At 32.4% G+C, this 16,845-nt stretch overlaps 1 long non-coding RNA gene across 1 annotated transcript; it reads right to left on the bottom strand.

Moving 5' to 3' along the window:
• Nucleotides 1-7,346: 7,346 nt before the first annotated feature.
• Nucleotides 7,347-8,716, bottom strand: LOC142525414 (uncharacterized). Its single transcript, XR_012815070.1, has 2 exons — nucleotides 8,228-8,716; nucleotides 7,347-7,883 (listed from the first exon to the last, which is right to left on the bottom strand). It is a non-coding gene; the product is annotated as an uncharacterized LOC142525414 (long non-coding RNA).
• Between the last annotated feature and the right edge of the window lie 8,129 nt (nucleotides 8,717-16,845).

Here is a 16,845-nt window from a genome sequence, read left to right as displayed (position 1 = left end):
TTGTTTTTGGAAAGTTTGTTGTTTTATATGTTTTCTTTTTAGGTTTGATTTTAATAGTGTTTCTAAGAGTTGATATCAATTTTGAACAAATATTTGAGTACAAAACTTTCTTTATTGGGTATATTATGTGTAGACATAAGTACAAATATTAAAATGTTGGGTATATTTTGAACATGAGAAAACTGGAATATAATACAATCTTGAGTAGTTTGGAGGTTAGATGACCATGATTGTGTACATATATTATATTATATGACCAAATTTAGGTGGTGCTCGATCGAATGCATATTGTACTCAATTCATGTGTCCTGTGTGCTCGATTGGTATTTTACTATACTCAATCGGACTTGTTTTGTACCTCAACATAGCCACAATATAACCTCATCCGGAAATGAAGTGTGTCTTAGCATGATTAAATGACCAACTTTATTGGTGCTCGATCGAATACATATTTTACTCAATTCATGTGTACTGTATGCTCGATTGGTAATTTACTATACTTAATCTGACTTGTTTTGTACCTCGACATTGCCACAATATAACCTCATACGGAAATGAAGTGTGTCTTAGCATGATTCTATGACCAGCTCTATGTTGTGCTAGATCGAATACATATTGTACTCAATTCATGTGTATTGTGTACTCGATTGGTAATTTATTATACACAATCTGACTTGTTTTGTACCTTGACATTGCCACACTATAACCTCATCCGGAAATAAAGTGTTTCTTAGCATGACTCTCTGACCGACTCTATGTGGTTCTCGATCGAATACTAATTGTATTCAATTCATGTGTACTATGTGCTCGATTGGTAATTTACTATACACAATCTGACTTGTTTTGTACCTCGACATTGCCACACTATAACTTCATCCGGAAATGAAGTGTGTCTTAGCATGATTATATGACAAACTCTATTGGTGCTCAATCGAATACTTATTGTGCTCGATTCATGTGTATTGTGTGCTCGATTGGTAATTTAATAAACTCAATATGACTTGTTTTGTACCTCGACATTGCCACAATATAACCTCATTCGAAAATGTAGTGTGTCTTAGCATGATTATATGACCAACTTTATTGGTACTCGATCGAATGCATATTGTACTCAATTAATGTGTACTGTGTCCTCAATTGGTAATTTAATATACTCAATCTGACTTGTTTTGTACCTCGACATTGCCACAATATAACCTCATCTGAAAATGAAGTGTGTCTTAGCATGATTATATGACCAACTTTATTGGAGCTTGATCGAATACATATTGTACTCGATTCATGTTTATTGTGTTCTCGATTGGTAATTTGATATACTCAATTTGAATTGTTTTGTACCTCGACATTGCCACACTATAACTTCTTCCGGAAATGAAGTGTGACTTAGCATGATTATAAGACAGACTCTATGTGGTGCTCGATCGAATACAAATTGTACTCAATTCATGTGTACTTTGTGCTCGATTTATAATTTACTATATTAAATCTGACTTGTTTGGTACCTTGACATTGCCACACTATAACTTCATCCGAAAATAAAGTCCTTCTTAGCATGATTATATGAATTATTGGTGCTCAATCGAATACATATTTTACTCAATTCATGTGTATTGTGTGCTCGATTGGTATTCAAAATAAATTTTAATAAAATTTTAATAAGTCAAGTGATATTCAACATTGACTTTAAAAACCCTATAAAATTCTAGATATATTCAAATTTGTAGTAGAATTTTAATAACTACATAAAGCTAGGGGATCTATTAGAACGACATGCAATTCACCCTTGATAAATAATTATAGAAATTTAATTATTTCACTGAGTCGAATTAGTTTTTCATAGCTCGAGCGGGCGTGTTCAATTGGATAGTAAATCTCGTCGAAAGCATAGATCATTGTCGAACGAAATTAAGTAGATTAGCGAGGGGTAGGTGAACCAAGATTCCCAACAAATTCATTTCTCATTGATCTTTAATGAATCATTCTAGTTTATTTATTTCATCATTTAATCCTTGAACCATTTCATTGAGTTTTTATTTAATTATTATATTAGTAAACAATCATCCAAATTAACGTTGCTAAAGATTTTAATAACTGAGAATAACAATTACGAAATACAGTCTCTAGAGGAACGATACTCGTACATTATATTATTACTTGACATCGTACATTTACGATTATTTTGAGCATGAATATTATTAATTTTTACTAAGAATTTTACAGTGCAAGTTTTGCTCGATCATACAACATATGACGTGATACTACGGAACAATGATAAACATTCATCTACTTTACTTGTGAAGTATTGTATCTCATATGGATTCATCTATATTGAAGTTGTTGTGTCAATACCATCTTTATTAGTTTGGAGGTTTGATGACCATGATTGTGTACATATATTATATAATATGACCAAATTTATCTGGTGCGCGATAGAATGCATATTGTACTCAATTCATGTGTAGTGTGTGCTCGATTGGCAATTTACAATACTCAATCTGACTTGTTTTGTACCTCGACATTGCCACACTACAACTTCATCTGGAAATAAAGTCTGTCTTAGCATTATTATGTGATAAACTCTATGTGGTGCTTGATCGAATAAATATTGTACTCGATTCATGTGTATTGTGTGCTAGATTGGTAATGTACTATACTCAATCTGACTTGTTTTATACCTCGACATTGCCACACTATAACCTCATCCGCAAATGAAGTGTGTCTTAGCATGATTATATGACAAACTCTATGTGGTGCCCGATCGAATACATATTTTACTCAATTCATGTGTACTGTGTGCTCGATTTGTAATTTACTATACTCAATCTGACTTGTTTTGTCCTCGACATTGCCTCGCTATAATTTCATCTGGAAATGAAGTGTGTCTTAGCATGATTATGTGACAAACTCTATGTGGTGCTCGATCAAATAAATATTGTACTCGATTCATGTGTATTGAGTGCTCGATTAGTAATGTACTATACTCAATCTGACTTGTTTTGTACCTCGACATTGCCACACTATAACTTCATCCGCAAATTAAGTGTGTCTTAGCATGATTATATGACAAAGTCTATGTGGTGCTCGATCGAATACATATTGTACTCAATTCATGTGTACTGTGTGCTCGATTTGTAATTTACTATACTCAATCTGACTTGTTTTGTGCCTCGACATTGCCGCAGTATAACTTCATTTCTGGAAATGAAGTGTTTCTTAGCATGATTCTATGACCAACTCTATGTGGTGCTCGATCAAATACATATCGTACTCAATTCATGCGTACTGTGTGCTCCATTGGTAATTTATTATACTCAATCTGACTTGCTTTGTACCTCGACATTGCCACACTATAACTTCATCCGGAAATGAAGTGTATCTTAGCGTGATTATATGACAAACTCAATGTGGTGCTCGATCGAATACATATTGTCCTCGATTCATGTGTATTGTGTGCTAGATTGATATTCAAAATAAATTTTCATAAGTTTTAATAAGTCAAGTGATATTCAACATTGATTTTTGTTTATTAGCATGATTATATGACATACTTTATGTGGTGCTCGATCAAAGATAAATTGTACTCAATGTATGTGTACTCTGTGTCTCGGTTAGTAAACTATTATACTCAATTCATGTACAGATACAGCTTATTGACAAGGATTATGTACCGATAAAACAAGATTAAAAAAAATAAAGACCTCGCAAAAATCATTTGTTAGTCTTCATTACATAATTTAAACCAACAAAAAGACATACACTTACAATGTTCAAACTCCAATTCAACTACAAATTCTTAACCATAAGCATAATGCAAATTATTAATTACTCAAACTTGTTTTTCGACAATCCATTTTGATCAGGTAATATTGTGGTTGTCATACGAGCTCGATAAGTGTCCATCTTCACATCCGCTGCATAGCTCCAGATGTCATCCGTGTCACGAGCCAGACACTCCAACCACATGCATGTAGAAACACCACAATCGAGGGTCGCACCTTGTTGACGACAAGGTTCTCTTAACACTGGCTCACTAACTATGTCGAATCCTAATAAGTGACGTATGGCACCTGCCAAAATCTTTGTCTGCACAAAACAGTACTTTCATACTTCAAGCTTAAATTGTATTTAAAAATATTATGGTTAAACTTACATAAACTTTTATTGTCCCAACTGCGAATGGACTATGCATGGAGTTCCATAGTTTAAACATCCCTTCATCTCGTTTGTAAACCAACAAAAACCAATGCCATCTATCATTCATGGGGAAAATGATATATCTGCATCTTCTAAATACATTTTCACCCAGTTCATGTAGTTTACCCATCATGAAAGATGTCATATTTGCAAGAAAAGCTCCATAATCATTCCGGTGTACCATCCTTATTTTCCCATATTCTTGGAACTTCGTAATCACTTCGTCCTACAAATTCAAGAAAACATATACAAATGCATATTCTTCAGGAAAACCCAAAAAAAAAACTGATCAAAACTTTCAAACTGCTATGAATGTTCACAACCGTGTCCATGCAGTAACTTTCAAATCCATGCTCGAAACTTTGTTTTTGCATAATTCTCATGTAAACATTAATTATCTCTTATGCAACAGGATCGCCAAACAGAAAATAACAGAATAACGGTCCAATTTACCTCATGAACTTATCTTTCCAAACGACAACACTACAATAATAGAAAATTCAATTTCATTAAAAAAATTATGAACATTACTACAAAAATAAGAAGAAGAAACATACGGAAGATCAATGTATTCCAATTCTTTTCCTAGCAAGAAAGTTTGTCAACAAATTTCTCTCTTAATCAACTGCTTCTTCATGCCCACAAAAATAAGATCTACCTTCTAATTCATTCATGGAAACTTTGCCAGGGGTATTACATTTTTTCTCAACATCTACAAATTTCTATCCAAAAGTGGCGATATATTTTGTAATATAACAGCAAATCAAAACATCATTAACAATAATATAACTAAAAAAACATAAATTAAACTTTAAATAATCAGTAGTATAAGATTAAAGTATGCTCCATTTACCTGTTTTGTCATCTTCCTCTTACGTCTTCGTGTTGAGCTAGGCGGGTTCACAAACATGGAACCTTTTTTTTTCCTTCACACGATCAGCCCTAGTCCTTACATTGTCCACAATTGAAAATTGAAAAACAGTACGCTTATCTACTTCTAAAGTACCATCAACAGTACCATCATTGCTCTCACCACCTGATCTATTTCCAGAGTCACTTCCTAACACGTAATTGTTTTCTTCTTTTAAAACATCATCACTATTATGATTTAGTGCGTTACTTTCGGTACCAATTTACACATCATCAATTAAAGCATTCAAAGAAAGAGATCCCTCTAATTCTTTGTTTTCTTTCGCTAGATCAGAAAGAACTTATTGTACCATTACATCTACAAAATCATCAAAGTTATAGGCTACATCATCTGCTAAATCAAAAGTAAATTCCTTGCTTTTATCAACATTCTCCTCATCTTCAACAATATTGTCACATTTTTCGCTCACAAACTGTTTTCCCTTAATTTTACGTCTCACATTTCCACCCTCTAATTCAGCACACCTCTTTTTCAACATCTTTATATCATCCATTTGCTTCATGACAATTTTCTCAAATCTTTTTGCTTCAGATCTACCATCTTCTTGCTTTAAAACACGCTTTATGTCCAACAAAAAATTCTCCTCCTCACAAAATGGATGTATCGAAAGAATGTACTCACAATTAAAAAATAAAATCTCACACAAACCAACCATAAAATTTACACAACTACTTAATAAACTAAAATAATACAAATACCCGAGTTGAATCAATGCATTTGGACAAACGACAACGGTTTTCTATAACCGTTGTCTATTAGCATGTTTTTTTAGAGAAATGACAACGGTTTTAGTGAACCGTTGTGGATTATCGTGTTTTTTTGGAGAAACGACAACGATTTTAGAGAACCGTTGTTAAAATATCTACGGTTTAAAACAAAAACCATCGCTAATAGCCACAATTTTTAAACCGTTGCTACATCAAAATTGCGACGGTTGAATTACAACTATCGCAATGTTTAAAAAAGCTACAGTTTTTACAAAAACGCGACGGTCGCTTCTAATCCGTCGCTAATAGTGACAGTTAATAAACAATTGTCGCTATTAGCGACAGTTAATCAAATATCGTCGCTGATAGAGACGGTTTTAGCAAAAACCATCGCTAATTAGTGACGGTTATACCAAAAGCCGTCACAAATGTTCTATAAATACTCGCATTTTCGGTCCTCTTCCTTTACCATCTACAATACATTTCCTCTTTGGTACGATTTTGGTTTCGATTTAAGGTAAGTTTTTTCGCTTCAATTCTTAGTAAATTTCTATTTTTTATTTAAGATTATGAATTCTTGGTACGATGACGACGATTTGCTAGAAATTGTTGAGCATGTTAGAGAGAATCCTCATTTCTTCATGGCTGTGGATGTTCATGAATATGCCGAACAGAAAAAATGTCAGAACAAAAAAGAAACCCTTAATAATATAAGATTGTGGTTCATGAATGGGTTTCAGGATCGGCGCAAATCACATGTAGAACCTAATCAGGATTATAAAAGTATTTTTTTTATTTTACTTCAAAATATTAGCGAAGGATTATGACTAAATCGTCGCTAATTAGCGATGGTAGTATTCTAAAATGTCGCTAATTAGCGACGGTCTAGTTCAAAATAGATGTTAATTGGCAACGTTTTATAAAAATCTGTCGCTAATTAGTGCCGGTTTAGAATAAACCGTCGCTAATGTTAGGGACGGTATAAATTAAACAGTCGCTAAAGTTATCGACGGTTTACTCGATTAGCGACGGTTTAGTCATAATCCGTCGCTAATATTAGCGACGGTTTAAACTTAATCCGTCGCTAAAGTCCGGCGCTAATTTAAAAAACCGTCGCTAATTGAAGCTACGACAACGGTTTAAAACCGTTGTCATAGAACGCACTTTCAACAACACTGCCAATTACAACAGTTGTAACAGCGCCTACGACATCAGATTTTATCCGTTGTCGTATAGCGTTTTTCTTGTAGTGCACGTCGTACTCCTAAAACTAGGACAGTCTCATACAACAAACCCTAAAACCAAAAAAATTTACTAAAAGTTATTGAAAACATACTAAGATCATAATTATTAAATGTACGTACTAACCATCAATCCAACTGTGCATCCATCAACATAAAGCTTTCTTCCGATTTGGCATATTTCTCGGTACAAAAATCAGAATGCAGCATCTCCCCTAGAATATTTAAACAATATTGCAAGACCATTGGGATAAGCAAATATAAAGTTAGGAATGATATAATTACTAGTGAGGAATATTTTGCAGTTAAAAATGAACAAAATAAAAACTCTAACAAAATCATCAACGACACTCTCTTCATCACTTCTTGCAAGTAAAAGTAGTTTTTCATAAATATCATTTCGGTTGGAATTGGGGACCTTCCCATCAAAATGACGCGTCAAAAATATGGAGTTCAGTTTCAGGTCAAAGTCAATTGGTTGACCACTATGATGTAGGCCGAGAACAATAGAGAAATCAGCTGACTTGAAAGGGATGATAACTTCATTACCAACAACAAAAGAACATGAATTAGCCTCAAATCTGTTTAGAAAATAATCAATCTGGCCACTACTAATCGCAAGAACTTGCATATCAATCCATTTAGCGAAAGGAGTATCATTTGTCTGACTCCTCTGCTGCTCGCCTAGGATTGCCTTCAATTTTCCCATAACATTTCTAAAATAAGGAGGGGAATATGGTGAAAAATATTCATTCACACTCTTATTCTTCTCATCATAATCATTAACTGGTTTGTCTTCTACAACATTTTCTATATCAAAAACCAAAAACAAAATTATACAAATAATTAGTATAAACACAACTACGGGAAAAAAAAAACCTAACTGTATAAATATGCAACAAAAAAATTAACATTACACAGTTGTTTTCCATTTACGAATCCAGTCATGGTATTATTTTGGCGCATCATATATACCAGAAAAAATATGGATTCTACATTCCAAATGTTGTTGTGCTATTAATAAAAATCGTTTTGATTTTGAACTCATTGAGTTTGCTTTTCACCACTACAAAACCAATGTCGAAAAGAACACTAATTTTACTCGTACCAAGATAACTTTGAGCCTCTCAAAAAATTAAATAATAAATACTCACCCCTTTCTTAGCTCGGCCGGGGAAGGGGAGAGTGGCCAAGAATGGGATGACAGTGGTCCGCCGACAAGCTCGTTTTGATATTGGATTTAATTGTACATAACACAAGAAATTTGGAATAATTGCTTCAAAATCAAACACTAAACCTAATTTCTGAATTTCGGCAAAGTTTCAAATATTCATTTCCGTAAAACTAAACAATCGATTCAAAAGCAATACCAAGAAAAAACCCAAGAATTTAGGGGAAATCGGTTGCTAATAGCTTATAACAAACAATAACAGTTTCAAAACCCCAAAAAAATTAAACAAATATCAAACCATAGAAATCGAGGAAAATTGGGTTCTCCTTCGTATCTTTCTTCGATTTCTTCTTATTTATAGCTGTTTGGCGTTTCTTCTTCGTTGTATCTTCTACTGATTTCTCAACTTTATTCCCCCTTTTCATGCGTCTCAGTCGAAAGATTCATTCTTCTTCGTCCCATTATTATTTCAGTCGTCGAAATGGATTGAAACGACCTCTATTTTTTTTCTAACTTAAATCATAAATTCTAAAATACTAAACTAAATAAAATAATTTAACATTTCTAACAATCAAAATAAATTAACAATTTAAATCTCAAGTGTATAAAATAAATCCTAAATAATCCCCTAACCAAAACTTCCTAAATTGACCTTTGAAAAGATCACTAACAATAAAAATAAAGTATAAGAATATCTCTAATAAAAATAATTAACATAATCTTTAAATCTTTAATTTATCAAGCTAGTGCTGAAACATAAAAGCTACTCTAACATAGGCTCCACCATGAAAATACTATCGTCGGGGCCTTTTCCCATAGACGGGTTCCCTCGAGGGCCTTTTCCCACAAGTAGGTTCCCTCTAGGGTCTTTTCCAGTAAATGGGTTCCTTTGGGGCCTTTTCCCCTCACGACATCCCCATAAAATCATATATCATAAATCATATATTTTGTCACGTTCAATTCACATCCCTCAAATTATTTTTCATTTTCTTTTAAAGTCATAAAATAACATAACTTTCCAAAAATAGCATTCTAGACAGTAAAAATTGCACAGCTTTACTATAAATCATAAAAATACATATTATCATCAAAATCATCATTTTAAATCATATAATATCATTTAACATGTGTTATGATCTTTCGGAACGCTGCCAAGCGTTTTTCGTATTTTCCTAGGTGTAAAATTAATGTTTTGCCCTTGGACGTAAAAATTCTCGAGTTTATCTTTTTCTCACATTTAATGATATGAGCTTATTCTAAATAATTTTTTAAGCTTAAATATAATTTTTCATAATTTTATGAAGCTTATAACTAGGCTTTTTAAATTTATTATTTAATTATCGTTTCGTGCGGACGATTAAATCCCGGATAATTCCAAAACTCATTATTTTGATCCCAAATTTTAAACATATCATTTTTATTATTTATTATACCCTTACAAATCATGAGCCACCCTTGTGGACCCATGTTTCGAAATTTCTTCCTTATATTTTTGAAATTGACCTTTATAGGAACACACCGAGCCATCTACCAAAATACTCGAGCCACGCCCAAGCCAACTCAAGCCAAACCCGAACCAACCCACCTAGGCATCCTCTTGAAAAACCCTGACCCAAATAACCAGACCCTAGCTCGCTCACCAGCCCTGCAACCGAGCTCCAGATTTCTGCACGTGAGCTTCCTCTTCACTATGACTCCTAGCCAACCTAGGACACTTCCAGCCGAGCCACCAACGAGCCAACCTGACTCTAACCATCCCTAGACAATGCCAAGACCCTACCCGGACCAACCAAGACCCTCGAACCCCCTGCAGAAAACCCCCTGGATCGTAAGACACAAGCTGCGCGTTTCCAAGCTTCCTCACGCCGCTCTCGTTTTGCTCAAGCCAGTAGCAAGCCCAGCAGCTCCAGCCCCTGGCCCGACCCCTGACCATCACCCTAGAAACTTGATGGACCAGCCTGGCTCGTGCCCAGGCCAGCCACAACCCGTCTCTACTGCTGCGATACACTACAAGCTTATGTGAGGAGTCCTTGCTCCACAGGACTCCTCCATAGCTGCGACCAAGGAGTCCTAGCCATGCTAGGACCCTTCCTGACCCTGAACCACGTCCAGAAAGATCCCTCCTCGAGACCTGGTTGAGACCCATGACCCCATGCACCCTAGCAAGTCCCTTGAATTTTGTACAAGCCATACACCCACGGTTCTGTTCTGATTTCTCTCGGCTGTTCAAACTTGTTATTTCCTTAAGTTTTATCATGTTTTGATCATAATTCATTCATATTTTATCATGTATTGGTAGCGTGTCAGTTGGATTCAAAAACGTTTTTTATAATAGCGTAAAAACACTATATTTTTGAAAATAAACGTTCTACCGTAAGAATATTCAAACACCTATTTTTTTCATGAATAAACAATTAAATCATGCATATTATGATTTGTATGATGTTTTAAAGATTTTAGAAAACATGCCTTTGCGTTTATAACGCTCGAATATACGATCTTTGGCGAGGGTGCGACGTTAGACGACCGAACGATGAATAACACAAGCCTTTTTTTCCTCCTAAATATTCGAAAAATCTGAATTGTGTGTGTGGTGTGTGCTTCACGGCTGATGGTGATGAATTGTGAGGGTTTGAAGACCTAGAACACTTATTTATAATTTAATTAACATATTAATGGGCTTTGGTTATGGGCTTGCAAGCTTATGGGTAATTAGGCCTACTTAAATTAATAAAATTGAGCCCAATAACACTTAATTTATTAAATAATAAAAGTTTATAAAATAAGTTTTTCAAAAATAATATTTTTGATCTTTTAAAACTCCTTGTTTGCCCTAAACCGACTTCCCAGGAAAAATCGAGCTCGACTTTTAAAATAATTCGAACTCCAAAATTTTTAGAAAATTTAAATCATTATAATCAAATTAGGAAGACTTGCCATTATTTTATGAAAAATACATATTCTTGTTTTGGTCGTCCCCGATCTCCTTTCCTCTGCCTATTATCGAATATTCAGGTAAAATCTTTAATTTCATGAAAACATGTCACATAATCATTTAATCATGCAATCATGCATTTAATCATATAATAAATATCATGCTAGCATTTTAAAATAAATTAAATAAAAAATTAAGCAATTAAAATAATTTTGCATGCATGTGGTTACGTAGGTTGATTTTTCGGACGTTACAATTCTCTCCCCCTTAATTGAATTTCGTCCTCGAAATTTTTCTTCAATTGATGATTGAAAAGCTTAGATTCCTTAGTCATCTCAAACTAATCCTCTAACCTAAATCTTGCCCTTCAATTCAGTCCTCAAAATCTTGAAAATTGCAAATCTAATCCAAAAATTTCTCAGAGTTGACTCCTAAATCCGGCTCAAGTAGTGCACGCACCATATTCGCTTCTAAGTTCTTATTAATTCCACTACCCAACATGCATTAATCATTTTACATGAAGAATGCAACTAACATTTATATCGTGAATCATTTAAGCATTTAAAAGAATTTTAAGCATATAAAATATAAAGCAGTAAGAACTCACATATTTGAAGCGTGACTTCTTGAGCTTCTCGAAGTGACAGTATACAACGCTTTGGGGAAAACCTTGTCTCTAATACCAACTGAAACGACCTCTATATTTTTTCTAAACTTAAATCATAAATTCTATAATACTAAACTAAATAAAATAATTTAAAATTTCTAACAATAAAAATAAATTAACAATTTAAATCTTAAATGCATAAAATAAATCATAAATCACCCCCTAACCAAAACTTCCTAAATTGAACTTTGAAAATGTCACTAACAATAAAAATAAAGCATAATAATATCTCTAATAAAAATTAATAACATAATCTTTAAATCTTTAATCTATTAAGCTAGTACGGAAACATAAAGGCCCTCGGGTGTGAACTGCTGCACTCGATCGCCTCAATCGTCACCGCCTCCAAAAATCATCAAATCTTACATCATACAAACCTAGTGAGTCTAAAAACTCGGCACGTTCTAGACATGGATAGCAAATACTATATATACAATCACGTGCATTAAAAATCATACTTTTATTTAAAATTATCTTTTAATCACAAATGAACCATTAAAAATCATTTGAGCATAAATAAATCGTTTTAGAAATTATTTAAAAATAGCTTTAATCATCAACATAAATCATATATCATAAAAATCAATTTTATTATAAGCTTTCAATCATATATCATTTTGGATGAAGTTTGATCCTTGAAAATGACTAACTTTTATCCTCGGTCGACTGATCAGTCTTCAGCTCCACATGGCCCATGAGAATGTGCACTAGGCTCTACCATGGAAATACGATCGTCGGGGTTCACTCGGGGGCCTTTTCCAATAGACGGGTTCCCTCGGGGGCCTTTTTCCCCTAAATGAGTTCCCTCTAGGGCCTTTTCCCACTAATACAAACCTTTAAGGCTTTTTACAAAAATCGACCTTAATAAAAGTAGAAAATTAAAATTAATCTTCAACTTTAAGCAGCAAGCTGTTAGCTCTGCTTCTCGAACGCCTTTAAAGTAATTTTGGATCTTTCCAAACTAGGATATGTAAACCACTGTTTATAAACAGGATTGACTTCTGGGTCTTTTAATTGATTTTCAAGAATCTCAATTTGAGATTTTATTGATTTGATCTTCCTCTTTAGTTTCAACAGATAATTTGCAGATGTCATGATATAATCGAAAGGTGGATCATAAATATAATCATAAGACATATACTTACATTATTTTGCAGAGATATGATGATGGAACTTGAGAAAGAATGCTTCGAAATAATAAACTTTGTATTCCGAGAGAGAAAGTAGTGTTTTTCGATGTGAAGATCACAAAGGGAATTCACTCCTTAAATAAACAAAGAACTAAAACAGTAGTTCTTTAAGAACATGACACGTATTACATAAAAGATAATCATTCAAACACAATAATACATAACAATAATACAAACTATTTACAATAGACTTTTAGTCATGCAATCCAGCTCGTTATCCCATTATTCATTCAATAATGCAAAAATGTCATCATCTCCTTCATACGGATCTTGAGCATCTTGCTCTGGATTGTCTTGTTCTGTCATTAGAGTATCATCCTCAGTCTTTTCTTTTCCTTTGGAGGAGGTCGAGTTTGATGCTTGTGTAGATAAATTTAATTTTTCACCAAAGACTTCAGAAAACATAGAAATAATGGTATTTTTATCCAAATGTTGGAAAATCTCTTTGAGTAATTGTTGGAAAAGCTCTTTGAGTAATGTAGTCTGGTTTGGGATATCATGATTCAAATTTTGCATAGTTTCTCTTGCTGGTCCAAGAGCAATTATCCCATGTCGATCATAGATTTTTCCTTCTGCAAAGAAGTCTTCTTTGCCCCACCATTTTATTAAAATTTTTCTGATTAAAATAGTAGGGGAGAATTTGATTTCAAACTTTTCTTTAGCCATTTCTTGGAGTCCATATTCCCATCGTATAATCCATGGAACATTGTAATTTATGGCAAATTGGATCATGACAGTCAATCCATCAAATTGGGTATTTGCTTGCTGAAATTTAATCCATATATTTTTAACATTTCTTGGAAGAATAGAGGGCATTACCCCCCATGAAAAGAAGAAGGTTTTGAACCAAGTAGGGATAAACTGATGAATATCATCTAATTGGAATTTTATCCACCAAGAATGTTTTCGTTGAGAATTCTCATATATCAAAGTTGTATCCCAAGCCATGATATAATAATGATAATTAAACATATTTGGCATTTCTTGAAAAGTGTTTAATTGTGTCGCTTGACCAAGAGGTAAACCCCAATTATTAGCTGGGATAATTTTCTTTATAATCATTTTTGAAAATGCGAAATCGCGATTACGATCCATATGTTGTATTTCAACTGAACCGGTTTCTACCAGGATTGTTTCAAAATAATCCCTAGTTTTTCTTTCTAATATGGATTGTAAATCTTTAATTAAATAGCTTTGAGCTATATGGATTTGTGATAAAAATTTTAGGTCTTTATCAACAGGACAACAATTAAGACATCGTGAAATTAAATAAGGATATTTTAATTCCTCTTTTGATCCTTTTAATGCAAATATAGCATTATTATAATAATGAATTTCATATGCGGTAGGATCATCTGAGAATTCTTTAATTGGGTCGAATTTCTCTTCTTCTGTAGTAGTAGCCATATTAGGCTGAGAAACTGTTGCACCTCTTTTAAAAGGTGGTTTGTTCATTGGATTTTTTCCCGTTGCTGGCCGTTTTAGGATTGTCTTCCAAGTTGGATCCCTGCAAAAATTCTCTAGTTAGAAAATCTGGTAAATAATTAGATTTTCCAAAGATATGTTCAATATCAAAATCAAAACATGCTAATATAACTTGTCATCTAGCAAATATCTGTTTTGATGCTATTACTTTAACATCTTTTAAAAGAATATCTTTGGCAGATTTGCAATCAACTCTTAATGAAAACTTCTTATTTAAGAGACCACTTTCAAATTTTGTAATACATTTAACAATTGAAAGAATTTCTTTCTTTTTTGTAGAATAATTCTTTTGAGTATTATTCCAAGTTCCAGAAGTATATCTGACAAGAATTTTTTAGATGTATTATCTATTTTTTGTTTAAGTATTCCTCCATATCCAATATCAGAGGCGTTTGTTTCAATTATTTTAAATGCTTCAGGATTAGTAATAGATAAACAAGTGAGTTCTTTAACTCTTTCTTTTATTTTTTGTATTGCTAAAGTATGGATATTAGTCCATGGTTGAGGATTTTTCTTCAACCTTTGAAATAATAATTTACAATCTTGTGCGAGATCTTTTTAAAAATCTCCTATATAATTAAGACTTCCAAGAAATCTCTGTAATTGATTTACATCAGTGATTTTATCAGGAAATTTATCAGCAAAAACAATTGCTCTTTCAATAGGAATCATTATTCCATTTTCAATATAATGTCCTAAGAATTTTATCTTAGTTTGAAAAAGTTTTACTTTTTTCTGATTTGCTGCCAATCTAGCTTTTTTAGTGGCTTGAATAAATATATTTAAATGTTTAAAATGTTGATCAATATTATCGGAATATATAAGAGCATCATCTGTATAAACTATGATATAATCTATATATGAATTATAAATCTCATTCATTATGTTTTGAAATTTCATTGGATCATTTTTTAATCCAAATAGCATTACATTACATTCCATTCATAATGTCCAAATGGTACAGTAAAAGTTGTTTTATATTTATCTTCTTCTTTTAGAAGAATTTGATAAAATCCTGATTTTAAATCAAATGAAGAGAATATTTTTCCTTTAAATAATCTATTTAATAGATCTCTTTTATTTGGTAATGGATGTTTTATCCATTTTAATGTTTTATTAAGCGGTTTATAATTAATAACAAGTCTAGGAGCTCCTCTTTCTATTTCAGGTGCATTTTCTACATAGAAAGCTGGACAACTCCAAGGGCTATTACTTGGTCTAATTAAATCCTTTTTAAGAAGACTATCGATTTCTTCTTTACAATAATTTAAAAGTCTAGGTCCCATAGCAATAGGCCTAGCTTTTGTAGGAATTTTATCCTCATTAAAATCATCGGTATAAGGAAGACTAACTTGATGTTTTTTCCTATTCCAAAAGGCATTATGAACATCTGCACATATCTCTTTAGATATGGTTTCTGAAATAATTTTTATTTTTTCTTGAATTTTATCAGAATTTATTTTTTCTTTAATATTTTTAAAATGAATTTCATCTTTTAATGAAGTAACAAAATTTTCTTTATTAGTTACAATTTTTTTCAAAATATTGATAGATTTTGAAACTGGTATTGTTGTAAATGGAAAGAATAAATCATTTCCTTTGATGTTGGTATATAACCCCTTTTCATTAATTTTATTAATGGGAAACAACATTTGGAAAAATGGAGTTCCTAAAATAACGGGAGTAGAAATATTTTTAATAAGAATAAAAGTAGTATTTAAACAAACTCCAGAATTACATATTGCTACATCGGACAATTTGTAATTAACTATGAGAGGTTGCTTATTAGCAGCTGTTATAAACTGAGTGGTCTTTTTATAATATTTAGAGGGAACAATTTCTTCACTGATACAATTTACATCAGCTGCTGTATCCAATAATGCTTCAATCGTAATTTTGAATTTTTTATTAATAATTACTGTTACTTTTGAGTACCATTTCTGAGAAATAATCTGATCAATTTTATTGATCCAAACCATTTGATTTATTTCATTATCATTATCATCTTTAGGTAAAATTTCTTCTTCTTCTTCATCAGAAGTAGAATCTTTTTCCCAAATATGATTATTATTAATACTAAGAGTATTTACTCTTTTTTTAAATATTTGATCTCATATTTTATTTGATCTATTTCTCCTTTTAATTCGGATATAGTAGGTTCCCTTTCTTTTTGTTTAGCTTTTTCTAATATTTTATTATAAGAATATAATTCATGTTCTTGTGCCGTATTTTGTACAAGTTTAGTAGGCTTATGATTTGCCATATTTAAATAATGTTCTATAGCTTTTCTTTTTTCTATAGGATCTTTTATTTGATCTATAAGA

This window comes from Primulina tabacum, chromosome 14, assembly GCF_025594145.1.
Source record: "Primulina tabacum isolate GXHZ01 chromosome 14, ASM2559414v2, whole genome shotgun sequence".
Lineage (NCBI taxonomy): Eukaryota > Viridiplantae > Streptophyta > Magnoliopsida > Lamiales > Gesneriaceae > Primulina > Primulina tabacum.
This window is presented reverse-complemented; position numbering and strand designations above follow the sequence as displayed.